The sequence below is a fragment of the Podarcis melisellensis genome (genome assembly GCF_964234715.1).
Source record: "Podarcis melisellensis genome assembly, chromosome: 8".
NCBI lineage: Eukaryota > Metazoa > Chordata > Lepidosauria > Squamata > Lacertidae > Podarcis > Podarcis melisellensis.
Window position 1 is genome coordinate 1,636,978 of NC_138540.1, and position 13,496 is coordinate 1,650,473.

The window sequence follows — 13,496 nt, forward strand, 5'->3', positions numbered from 1 at the left end:
GGTGCCTCTGCTGCTCTCGGCCCATGAATATGCATGTCCCATGGCTTGGGGAAGCAAAGTGTACTCTGCCTTTTATGGTTTGACTCAAGAGGCCAATGTGGGGGGTTTGTGGACGTCAATGATAAGGCCAGCCCCTCACACCCTTTGGAAGGAGGAGAGCACCTGGGTTCGCATGAGCCAGCAGTTGTAGGTGCTTCTGCCTGGGCTATTCTTTGCAAAACCTCACAATCCGGGCCTGAATCAGACCAAAGTTGGGTCTAGCATAGCATTTTGCACCTGCCAGCAGCCATTTCTCACACAGCACAGAGGCAATGTGACCACCCTCATCCAGCAGCTTTGGGTCTGTTAGCAAAAAAAGTGGAACGGCCCCACCAACCTCAGGCCCCACCCCCGCTTGCAACCTGTTCAGGAAGTGGCAACCCCTGCCAGCTTCCTCTTCAGTCTCAGTGTTGTAGAACTAAGCAGGGAGAAAGATGGGGACAAACCTGGAATTACTTGGTTCTGACTGGCCCTCCTGTTGGCTTCCCTAACTTCTGCCCTTCCAGTCCCCATGGGCATCAGCCACCACTGTGTGATATTCTACCTCTGCACCCAACGCTTTCACTACCTCCTTCCAGAGCTACCAAATCCCTTTGGGGACGGAGCAAGCAGAGCTGGAGGCAGCATCATATGCAGCAGCAGCAGCAGCAGCAGCAGCAGCAAGGAGGGCTGTGGTCTGCATCCTGGCACAAACTTGGAATTAGTTTCCTCATTGCCACGGGAACTGCGAAAGGGGAGGCCCTCCAACAATAGCACAGCCTCGCCTTTGGCTCACCTCTGACCAGGTTTGGTGCTGTCCAAAACATCTGGAGAGCACCAGACTAGGGAAGGCTGCCCTATCATAATAGCGTCTGAAAGGCCAGTGGCGAATCCCAGGTAATATTTGCTTATTGGTTCATGGGGAAAACAAATTGCACTTGAAAGCTGGTATGTGAATGTGATATTGAGCCTGCCCTCGTAGATTCACCTTTGTGCTCTGCGCTGTGTCGAAAGCACCTATAGGAGAATGTAGGTCAGCTTTCACATGGCAGCTTATTGCAAAATGGGAGCTTGTCGGGCATGGAGGTCCAAATGACATCCTCCTCAAAATTGTCCAAATGACATCCTCCTCAAAATGCCATCCCATCTTCCTCCCCCCCCCATGTAACCCACATTTACTATTTTTGCTGTTGTTTTTCCTACTTACTGGCTTTTCCATGGAAGCAGTAAATCTGGATTAAATGGGGAACTAATACGGGAAAAGGTTTTGATTGGGGTGGTGTTGGACAGCAGCAAGTCCACAGTCCTCTTCATCTTGTGGCTCAGAGGTGCAGATCCCACTGCGTCTGCCACCTCCTCCCATACAAAATCCACCACAATGGAGGCCAAACAAAGCCAGGATCAGGAAGCCACTGTTGATGTGCGTATCAGCCCTGTTGTGTATTAAGCAGGGACAAAGGGAAGTGCGGCTCTTTCTAATGCTGAGAAGGTTGTGCAGGGGAGGAGCTGAACCCTTCCTCTCTGGCATTTCAGGGGATTGGACTGCATGCACAAGTCTATGATTCCCCATGTTCTGTTGTTTCTGACATTTTCCTCTTGGCTCAATCTGACATCAGAGTCAGGCTAGGAGAGGAACAAAATCACCTGGGGAGGCAGATTCCAAAGCAGTGAGGAGGGGGAGAGATCAGCTCCCCTCACCCCACAACTCCCCTTATATTTGACGGTCTTCAGCCCCAGGTGGGCAGCCTCATGCATCTGCCAAGGCCCATGCTCCAGCAGGAGGTCCTCTGGCAACCCTCCTCTTTGCTTGTCCTCTGGGCAGCCAAAGAGGGCAAACGAGCAAGCAGGGGGACAAGGCAAGGAAGAAGGGACCCAACCGAAGGCACTTTGCCCAAATGCCCCAGAAAGCCCAGAGCCAGCACTGTGTCCAGTTTAGCCAGCAATTGACAACCTACCTGGTCAGCTTGTATTTGCCAAAAGGACTTCTTTGTTTGCTTCTCTGCTCTAGTACTTCTGAGTGCTATAGACTTTGCATAAGGCCCAGTTTTAATCTTTAGTCTGCAAAGGGCTGCCTCTTCCATTACCTGTCAGGGACTGGTTGGAGGCAGAAGGCACTAGCTGGGGAACTGCCAAGGAAAGGAGGCTCAGAGCCTGGGGAGTGGTGATGAGGTGACATGAGAGGTCAGATGGAGAAGACTGGGAGGAAGAGGTGGCGGAACCGGAAGGGGCAACGCAGTTTTGTGAGCAGGGAGAGTCTGTGGCTGAGAGAAGTCCAGACCTGCAATTCATTTGGGCCCAGTTCTCCAACCCTAATCCTAATCCTAAACCTAACTTTAGACACCAAACTGGGAGGGGGAGCCAATGCCACAGAAGACAGAATCAGGATTCCAAATGATCTTAACAGATTGGAGAACTGGGTGCAAGCTAACAAAATGAATTTCAATAGGGACAAATGTAAGATTCTGCACCTAGGCAGGAAGAACCAGGTGTCCATATATAGGATGGGGGACACCTGGCTTACTAGCAGTACCTGTGAAAAGGATCTAGGGGTCTTGGTGGACCACAAGCTGATCATAGAATCACAGAATCATAGAGTTGGAAGAGACCACAAGGGCCACTGAGTCCAACCCCCTGCCAAGCAGGAAACACCATCAGGGCACTCCTGACATATGGTTGTCAAGCCTCTGCTTAAAGACCTCCAAAGAAGGAGACTCCACCACACTCCTTGGCAGCAAATTCCACTGTCAAACAGCTCTTAGTGTCAGGAAGTTCTTTCTAATCTTTAGGTGGAATCTTCTTTCTTGTAGTTTGGATCCATTGCTCCGTGTCCGCTTCTCTGGAGCAGCAGAAAACAACCTTTCTCCCTCCTCTATGTGACATCCTTTTTTATATTTGAACATGGCTATCATATCACCCCTTAACCTCCTCTTCTCCAGGCTAAACATGCCCAGCTCCCTTAGCCGTTCCTCATAAGGCATCGTTTCCAGGTCTTTGACCATTTTGGTTGCCCTCCTCTGGACACGTTCCAGTTTGTCAGTGTCCTTCTTGAACTGTGGTGCCCAGAACTGGACACAGTACTCCAGGTGAGGTCTGACCAGAGCAGAATACAGTGGCACTATTACTTCCCTTGATCTAGATGCTATACTCCTATTGATGCAGCCCAGAATTGCATTGGCTTTTTTAGCTGCCGCGTCACACGGCATCATGAGTCAACCGTGTGATGCAGCAGCAAAAAAAGCTAATGCTATTCTAGGCTGCATCAACAGAAGTCTAGTGTTCAGATCAAAGGAAGTAATAGTACCACTCTATTCTGCCTTCGTCAGGCCACACCTGTTAAACTGCGTCCAATTCTGGGCACCACAATTAAGAAGGATGTTGACAAGCTGGAACGTGTGCAGAAGAGGGTAACCAAGATGATCAAAGGCCTGGAAACCGAGACTTATGAGGAACAGTTGAAGGAGCTGGGCATGTTTAGCCCGGAAAAGAGGAGACTGAGAGTAGATATGAGAGCCATCTTCAAATATCTCAAGGGCTGTCACATGGAGGAGGGAGCAAGCTTGTTTTCTCCTGCTCTGGAGGGCAGGACTCAAACCAAGAAAGAAGATTCCAACTAAACATCAGGAAGAACTTTCTGACAGTAGGAGCTGTTCAACAGTGGGACAGTCTCAAGAGGTTGGAGGTTCTTAAGCCAAGGTTAGGTGGCCACCAGTCAGGGATTCTCTGGCTGTGATTCCCACATTGCAAGGGGTGGGCTAGATGATCCTTGGTGTCCCTTCCAACTCTACAATTCTAGGCTTTTAGGAGCTGGACTAGATGGGCCAGTGCCTGATCCAACAGGCTCCTCTTATGTTCTTGACTAAGCCGAGTCTTGAGACACAAGACCGGAGGGGAGCCTGTGGCCCTGTGGATGTTGTTGGACTCCCATCATCCTCTGCCCCATGGCCAGCAGACGGGGATGGTGGGAGATGTAGTCCAGCAACACCTGAAAGGCCTCACGTTCCCCATTCTGACTTAGAGGAATATGGATGTTATCTATGGATGTTATCTAGGCTGCAACAACCAGTGGAAGGTTTGGCCAGAGAGCTTGTTGTTGAGCACACCCAGGAAAAGGCTAACTTTTGGGGAGCATTGGGGAGGCTGCCTGCTGCTCTGTCTGTGGCATCCCCTCTCAGCTGGCAAAGAACCAATCCTCAAGGAAGCCTGGGTATCTCTGCATGCCTTCCTGCCCTTGCCCTGGCACCTGATGATCTCTGAGGAACAAACAGAGAGCGGGCAAGTCTTGGGGAGAAGAGTCCAGGTTACCAGGGCACACAGGTAACTTTGGAAGCATCCATCTCAGCTAGGATGGCCCCCTCCCCCTCAGTCAATACATCTCTCTCTCTCTGATGGGAAAGTTAATAAATTTAGCTCTAGATTAAAAGTATCGATCATTTCATTTGTAAATGATATATAAATAGGGGGCTCCGTGGGCGGCAAGTGAGGCAGGGGCCGACAGGAGCTGCCACTCGGCTGCTGGGGGGGCACAGGGGGCCCCCTGATCTGCATTCTGCCCTGCTGCAAACATTGATTTCCTATTAGTCTCCCTGCACCACCCAATAGCACATCATTCCAGGATCCGCTATTAATGGCCTTTTGATAAATAATCACTTGTAAGTCAATAAATTTTTATTAAAGAGTGTGGTGCTTTGATTTATGAAAATCCGACGGGGTTTGTCTGGGAGAAAACGGATGTAGAATTGAAGTGGAGGGTCCATCCATCCCGCTGCCACCTTCCTCCCCCCGCCCGCCTTTTGCCATCTGCTCATCAGCTCTCGCAGCCCATAAAGTGATCTTGAACTCCTCTTTCCAGCAGAGGCACAGCACAGCTCAGCTTCACCTTGTGTTACTTTGCAGGTAGAATAGGCTAAAGCTTAACAAAGGATTTTGCATAACCCAAAAAAACTTGCCTTCAAAAAGTTGTGGTGCAGTGGTATTATTATGCAAGTTTTGCAGTCACACAGAGCTCTTCAGCAGACAGGTTGAAACCACATTATAGAATCATAGAATTGTAGAGTTGGAAGGGACCCCACAAGGGCCAGACGCCTGCAATGCAGGAATCTCAGCTAAATAATTCCTCATGGAGGACTATTCAACCTCTGCTCAAAAGCCTCTAATGAAGGAGAGCCCCCATCTTCCCAGGAAGTCCATTCCACTGTCAAACAGCTCTCACTGCCAGAAAGCTATTCCTAATATTTCTTCTCCCCTTTCTTGTAATTTGAACCTGTCTCTTTGGGTCCTACCCTCTGGAGAAGCTTTCCTGTATTTATGTGTGAAACCCAGCCTTGGACATAAGTCCAGTATAAGTAACAGCAGAGCAAAAATGAAAACAGGAAAGAATGAAAGCATGATAGTGAAACCCCCACCCTCTCTCGCACACACCATGTAATGGCCTAGCCCTATCCCTGGGCCAGTTAAAAGTTTTTATAATACTTTTTAACGCATGCCTAGTCTGCTTTAGGGGCCTTTTAAAATGGTTAGGTTGGGCCGAGGGATTCCCAAGAGATGACGTTTCAAAAATAAACAATATTCTGCACTAGGCTAGTTGAACTCGGCAAACTACATACCGTATTTTTTGCTCTATAAGACGCACATAGTTTTTGGAAGAGGAAAACAAGGGAATAAAAGATTCTGAATCCCAGAAGCCAGGACAGCCAGGGAGAGGCTGCGCATGGCTAAGGCTCCCCCAAGAGCCATGCTCCCTTTAAAGAGTGTGCGGAGCATGTGTGTGGCTCTTGGGGGCTTTTCCCCGAGGAGGGAGAAGAGCAGCACGACTCTTTAAAGGGAGCACTGAGTAGAGCCTCCTGCCTGCATTCGCTCCATAAGATGCACAGTTATTTCCCCTTACTTTTTTGGAAGGGGAAAGTGCATCTTATAGAGCAAAAAAATACGGTGAATTCTCCAAATCTGTGCCTATTTACTTGTTTGGCACAGTTCACTCAGCTTCCTCTAGTCAAGTAGGGGGAGCCAAGTAACCATGTGTGACACTGAAGGTCTCTTCCATGGCCAGGAGAAATCCAGGAGGACAGGCCTTTCACTGGTCATCTGCCGACAGCCAAAAGGAACCTTCACTTCCAGTGGCAGTATATCTTTGAACTTCTTAAGCTTCCAGACATTTTTCCAAGGGTTGCTCATGCGTTTCCAATCATAAGGGCTTTTCAAGAAATGTCATATAAAAACGGATGTTTGGGTCAGTTATTGATGTCCTATTCTACTTTTTCACAGCAAAGCATAATGGCCAGAACCAGGGACTGGACCACTCAGGAATATCAGGAGCCTGGTCCTGAAAAGGCAGGTTTCCCAAATGCACAAAATTTCTTTGCAGATATTTCTTCGTTGTGCTTTTATCAGGAGTGTAATGTCTTGAACTGAGAGCTTCTGCTCCCCGACAGAGAGTCCAAGGCAAAAGAGGGAGACATGGGGCACAACACTAGAGGTGCCAGGAGGTGAGGGAGGCATGTCACTAGCTGAGGAGGGCTGCAGCAGGGTGCCACAGCCCTCGCAATGCCCAATACCCCAATGCCCACGCAGCTATGAAGCTCATTGGGCTGCCAGAATATTGCTAATACGAAATAGATTTTTCTAGTCGCTTGTTACCCAAAGGTCTCCAAGCGACTTACAATACATTTTAAAATGTAAACATAAACCCACCACACCTTTAACAGATTCATACACGGCACACACACACACACACACACACACACACACACACACACGAATGCCATGCCAGAGACTGCTCCCTCCCACCCCCACCCTCCCGCTTTCCTGCAACCGCCCATAGGGTGGCACCCCCGCCGCGAGGAGGGTGCCAGGAGAAAAGCGCGCTCTGCCTGCCCGGGCTCTCGGCCTCCGTGTCTTTGGCCTCATCCGTCCTGATGGGCGCCGGCCCTTCCATTTCGTTTAGTTTCAGCGACTAATTAATCTTAAAAAGGGATCCAGATCAAGGTGGTGGAAAGTTCTGCTTGATACTTTTAGAACTGTCTACAGACACACCTTGCCAGGATAAAACGGAGCCGGGAGAGAGCCGAAGCGGGCAGGAGGGCAGACTGGCAGGAAGAGCCCGAGGCTCAGCACCTGCCATCGCCTCGCGGCGGCGCCCCTGATCCGCGGGGCTCCAGCCATCTTTCTCGCTGAGCAGAGGCGCTCCGGGCCCCCGAAGCTTCCCGGTGCCATTTGTCATCCCCCTCCCCCGCCCCCCGCAGCCACTCGAGGCCCTTTGGCCACCTGCTGTATTTTTCTTCCTGCGCTGACGGGGTGGCAGACAGGTGTTAAACTACTTAATCACTTTAAAATTGTTTTAATTTTCTGTTTTGTATTGATCTCCCCAGCACCAATTAATCAGCTCACTGGACCAGGCAGTTAGTACATTAAAAATTGTCAGCTACGCCAAACAGCTTAGAAAATGTCAAAAGCATATTCCAGCGGCAGCCAGGCGGCCCGAGCCCGACCAAGGCGCTGCTGCCGGGCCGAGCAAGGGGCCGCTGGGACGGGCTCCGGGCTTGCCGGGGCGCGGTGGGCGCAGCGTGCGCGCCGCAGCTCCCAGGAAGAGCAGCCTGCCAACAGCTGGCCAGGCGGGATGCCGACAAAGGCACAAGTCCCGCCTGCTAAGCATCCCTCTTCCTCTCCTCTGACTTAAGTTAAAATCCAGCTGAGCATCTACCAGCCACCCCAGAGGGGAGGGGAGAAAAAGGGAAAAGAAGGAAGGATAGAAGGAAGGCTAGTTCAAGGGGTTCGCCGGGTCCCTACCAACTCTGCAATTCCATTATTTCCTTCCTTAGATTTAACAGCAAAACAAGCAGCTGACAGCGACAAAACGGGCACCTTTCCAGCCTCGCTTGGAGGGCAGCCTTCCCGCGCCCCTTCCTTTTTCCAAGACTGAAAAACCAGACAAGGGAGCCTCTCTTCTGCTTCACCGGGAAACGGCAAGGAGGGTTAGGAACGGGAAGACTGAGCAGGCAAGCGGGCGCCCGAAGCCCAGACCGGCCCCCCTGGAGGCTTCCCTGGGGGCGACTAAAGGCGATGGCGCTGGCCTGCCAGGAAGGAAAAACATGGGCCAGCGCCTTGTAAGACACTTTGGGGGCTTTCCCTTTTTTAAACCATCTAGCGGTGTATAGATTTTATGAAATAAAAGTGAGCCAGAGACTCATCTCGTGCCCAGCATCTTGTTCTCACGGTGGCCAACCAGATGCCCGGGAGAAGCCCCCAAGCAGAGCCTGAGCCCCAGAGCCACGCTCTCCTCTCTTAGGCTTTCTGGAACTGCTGTTCAGAAGCATTCCTGCCTCTCTCCGACTGCAGGAAGGGAGGACGAGGCTATAAATGGTGCAGCTGAGAGTCTGGGTGTGGAGAGCAGCCAGCCCCCCACTGCCCCACTGCCCCGCCCGTCATGCCCACACCCTTAGCTAATCGCGCTGTAATGCATTTTATCTGCCATTGATTTTCCTGGTCACGACTTCACAGCTCTGTTTGCTTTCAGCCACCTGCCATTTAATTGTCTCTGAAGGGAGCAACTGTTGGCCCCTTTTGTGGTGGACCAACCCTATCACCTCCGCACAGGGGAGACTGGTCCAGGAGGGCAAATGGGGCATTGCCCCGCCAACCTCATTCTGCCCCCAGCCAGCCCCCCGCCTGCCCTCTTACTTGTCCAGCCCAGTCAGCCCACCTCTCTCCCTCTCTCCATTGTATGAAAGGTTTTTATTTCAGGTTGAAAAAACAAAGAAAAAGCCATATACAAAAGTTAACATCAAGTACAAAGCTTTTTCTTTTTCTTTACCATAAATACTAAAAGAGAGAAAAGGAAAGAGAAGAAGTAAAGACTTTCGATTTCCCATCTATCCGCTATATGGACTTTCTGCAAAACACCTGCTGCAGGAAAGCATGCTTTTCATGAACCAACCTTTTTTCAGTCTTCAAACCCAGATATCACAAGTTCATTTTCTGTAAAGTCCATAAGGGGTTTCCAGTCATTGATAAATGTCAACCATGATTTTTCTCTGATGAAACACATCAACTTCGCCATCTCAGCCAAATCCATTCATTTCAGTGGTCATTCTTCTCAGTTGCCACCTCCGCAGCCTCAGCAGGCTTAGCTAGCCCCTGTCTTGATGCTAAATGGGAAGTGCCCCCCTGCTCTGCCACCTCTCCCCACCTGCCCCACGGCCTCTGGGGCTGGCAGAGAGCTGGTGCTGGCACTGGTGCTGGTTTCCCGTCAGGTCTCCCTGAAATGCTGGTGCTGCCTCTTCAGCAGCACTGGAGGTGGTGGGGTTGGTGGGGCAGCCAGGGGGGCCGGCTTGGGGGCTTCTGCATCATGAGGTGGCTGCTTCGCCTTGGGGAGCCAGGCCTGGTTCTGCCTGTCCTTGGCTCTGGCCACCCCACTCCCAGCCATGGGTCATGGTAAGATTTAGGGGTTCTTTGGGGGATGGAGCCACATGCATTTTACTCACACATGACCACGTTTATGCGTGGTGCTGGGAAATATAAATAAATATCATACCCAGAAATATAAATATAATATCATAAATATAAATAAATATCATACCCAGAAATGGCAGGAGAAAGTCTGGCCTGCTGGGAGACTGTTCCTGCCTCTCCCCCCCGGCCCAGGCTTCATAAGAACTGCTGCTGCTGCCCAGCAAGGGCTATTTGGGGGAAAGTTTTGTGGGGAGTTTTTGCTGTAATTTTTTGTATCTTTATTTCTATGCAGTAATTGTTCAGTTTGGTTATGTAGTTTTTGATGTGTTTTGTTTATTTTTATGACTACTTTGCTATGTTTGTAACTATGTAAATCTTTTCCTATTGTAAGCCGCCTTGAGCATTGTTTTAACTGTGGAAAGGCGGCATACAAATAAAATGATCAAAACAAACAAAAAAATTTCTTCCAGTAGCACCTTAAAGACCAACTAAGTTAGTTCTTGGTATGAGCTTTCATGTGCATGCACACTTCTGAAGAAGTGTGCATGCACACGAAAGCTCATACCAAGAACTAACTTAGTTGGTCTTTAAGGTGCTACTGGAAGAAGAAAAGAAAAAAATTTTTGTTTTGACTATGGCAGACCAACACGGCTACCTATCTGTAAATAAAATGATGATGATGATGAAAGCAGCATGCCTCAGATCATCTCCCTCAGTATCTGCCTGCAGTATTTAGTCACTGAATGTGCTTTACAGCCTGACCTCCGCCCTCCCTAACCCTCTGAGAAAATGAACATGAGAACTTAAAAGGTGATGCTGGTCAATGTCAAAATGTGCTGCCTGGTCTCCGGTGTCCAGGCTGCCGTGCCCCCAGCAGATGCCTCTGTTGCCCCACCTTAGTTACACCCCTGCCACCGAGATTAGCACAGGGCTATCTGGGCACAAGCGCGTGATCTGTTGTGCACACACTGCTGACACACGGCTCCGCAGGCAGGGCAGAAGTGGGAGCAAACACACCACTGCTATTGCCAGCGCATCAATCCTGCAGCCCTGACAGCTCAATGGGCTTTTCCTCCTCGACCTAAGATAAATTGAGATTGATTGTGTGCTCATACATTCTAGTAAGCGGCCTAATGAGTAACTTTTGAACTGACTCTTTGGGTGGCTCTGGCAAGGTGCAAGGAAAACCACAGGAGCACAGAACCAGTGACAAGGAAATGGCCTCTTCTCAGGCTGGGGGGATCCGAGGGGCTCTGAAACCTAGGGAGCTGCCTTCTACTGAGTCAGGCCATCAGACAACCCAGCTCTGCATTGTCCACATGGAGGGGCTGTGGTCTTCCAGGATTTCAGTCCAGGAGCTCTCTCCCTCCTGGTTGGAAAAAGTTCAGTCCAGCCCTTGTGTATGGTTCCAAATGCCCAGCATCAGAGTTGAGCTTCACTGGGGACGTTCACACATGCATGTTTAAGCACTCTTTTTGCTGCAGGAACAACTTGTGTGTCAACGGTCTTTCACAACTGTCACGCCCCCTCGCCTCATGTTAATTTCTTCTCCATGGGGTCAGTCCACATATTCAGCTGAGAACAATAAAGTGTTTCAAATTGTGCACAAATTCATCCCCCTAGGAAGGTGTGGCCATGCATGCAAATTTCAGTCAATTGTGGCAGAAAATGAAAAAAGATGCTATAGGCTTTTCTTTTGTTTTTAAAAATACCTAATTTCATGCTGTGCATGAAAACCCCTTAATGCATCTACTTATGATTTGGCTTAATTTACTCTGGAGGGGCTGCTATGCCTCCAAATTCCATCCAATTCTGTGACAAGAAAAAACCCAACAACAACCATTTTTAGATTGCCCATTCCTTTATAGTGAATGGCAAGAAAACGGAAGATTGTATTTAACAGATCAAATTCAGTCCCCAAAAATAAGTCAAATTGGAAAGACACAGAGCAGCTCTGAAATAGACTGGACTGCTTCCCTAAACTGCAGAAACATGTCAAATTTTGTGGCCGATGCACAACCCTACCGCATAGTAGACCAAAGGGAAGGGAGGGGAGGGAATATCAGGCTAGTTGAAAGGTTGAAGGGTTCATTTGCTAGAAATTTATTTATTGCCCACTGATCTTTGAAAAATTATTGGAGCTACACCCATTTAAAAACATTAATTTTTACAAACGGACATTAATTTCTCCTGCATCCCCCGCTGTTGTGAGTGGAGACTACGCAGGCAGATGGTTTTGACTGGAAATCTTTCCAAAAGAGCAGTCCCATTATTGCTGATGGCCAGACCATTAAAAAGGCCATTTGAGCTACCCAGAGGGGGGCCATTTTTTCATTGCCAATCAAAAATGAAAATGCACTGCAGAACAAAGGATGAAAAGGGACAGTGATTTGCATTAAAAATCACATATTCTTATTGAAATGCACATTTAGAAATAATTGCTACCATTTAAATCACAATGGACTACATGTTGCCCTTGTGGAAAAGGCTGTGGCCAGGCAGCTCCATTTGCTGTCTAGCTGCTCCCTGTACCTGGGCAACTTCAAGTCACCTTCCTCCACTCCCTGGTCAGAGTCCTTGATGTTTAAGCTAGACTTGGACTGTATTTTTAATCTCCTATTGGAAGCCATACAGAGTGGCTGCGGAAACCCAGCCAGATGGGCAGGGTGTAAGTGTTGTTGTTGTTGTTGTTGTTGTTGTTATACTGGACAACCTTTGAAAGAGAGGATGCTTTCAGAAAGAGGAGCCTCAGAGCACTGGCCACTATAAAGGAAGTTACATAACTGCCCTAATTGCCACAGAAGGCAGAGGGAATGTTGTCTCCATCACCAGCGCCCCAGCTTCATTTCATACCAAATTCCCCAGAAGCCCTGAAGTCTCTGGTTATTATGCAGAGAAAAGCACACCTGGCAGTTTCATTTGACCAGATGCAAGATTATGGTTCTGAACGTGCACTGCCTTCTGAAATCTCTTCCTCCCCTCCTTGGCCCCTCAAAACCTGGCAGAAACATCCTCCGTCTTCACATCAGCAGGGTGGGGGATGGATGGGAGAGTAGGGGAAACAGAGCACAGAGTCTTTGTTTTGGTGCACATTCTGGGTGTACACCCTTAAAGGTGTACAGATTTTAAAACAGCCGTGGGAATTGAACCAACCAACTAACCAGCTGGTCTTGCTTTTTGCTTTTCTGGTAATAGGCCTGAAACAGGGGGGCAGAGAAAAGTGTTGAAGTAAGAATTAACACCCTGGTCAACTGGCTTCTGCAGGTGGTGGGGCGTGGAGGGGATGCACTTTTTTCATGGCTTCAGGCCAGCCCCAATATGAAAATGCTGGCAGCAAAAACCCGGCAGAGACTGAGACTTCAGTCAAAAAGCTGCCCACCCACAATTTCCTTGGTGAGATCTTTCCCACTGCATCTCAGAGAAAGAACTGGACCTAAAGCACATCCAGGTAACATCCTTTATTGATCAGGTTGCCTATGACCTGTATGTACAGCACATCCCGCCTTCCACGGAGCACCAAAATGTCCCCCGTCTCCCTCCGCCCTTAGGGCTGCCAACACCTCACTGTGAAAGATGCTCCTGGGCTGCCCAAAGCTGCAAGGCAGGGAGAAGCAAAACCAGAGTCAGATCTGTCCAAAGTAGGGATTGGTGAATATGTCAGTATTGATTTCTCTCCATTTTTCATTTCCCCATTCTTAAATTCATTTCCTAAAAAGTCCTCGTGAAAATTATTCAGCATTTTAACACGAATTAATCCCAATATACACATCTTTCTATGCAATTTTGCCCAATCCTCACCCTTTTAAATGGGAAGCTTTGCTTCGAGTCCCGGTTTGTGTGTGTGCTGGCTAAGCAAAGTGGTGCAAAAGATCCTCTTCATATGCCCAGTGGCATTCTGTTCTCTCCAGCTGGCCTGCATGTGCAAGGAAAAGACAGCAACGAGAAGGCAAGGAAGTTCTGCTTCAGCTCAAACATGCAAAACCATGCAAAAGCATTCTTAATGATTGCTATAGAAAATGTGGAGATCTTCATTC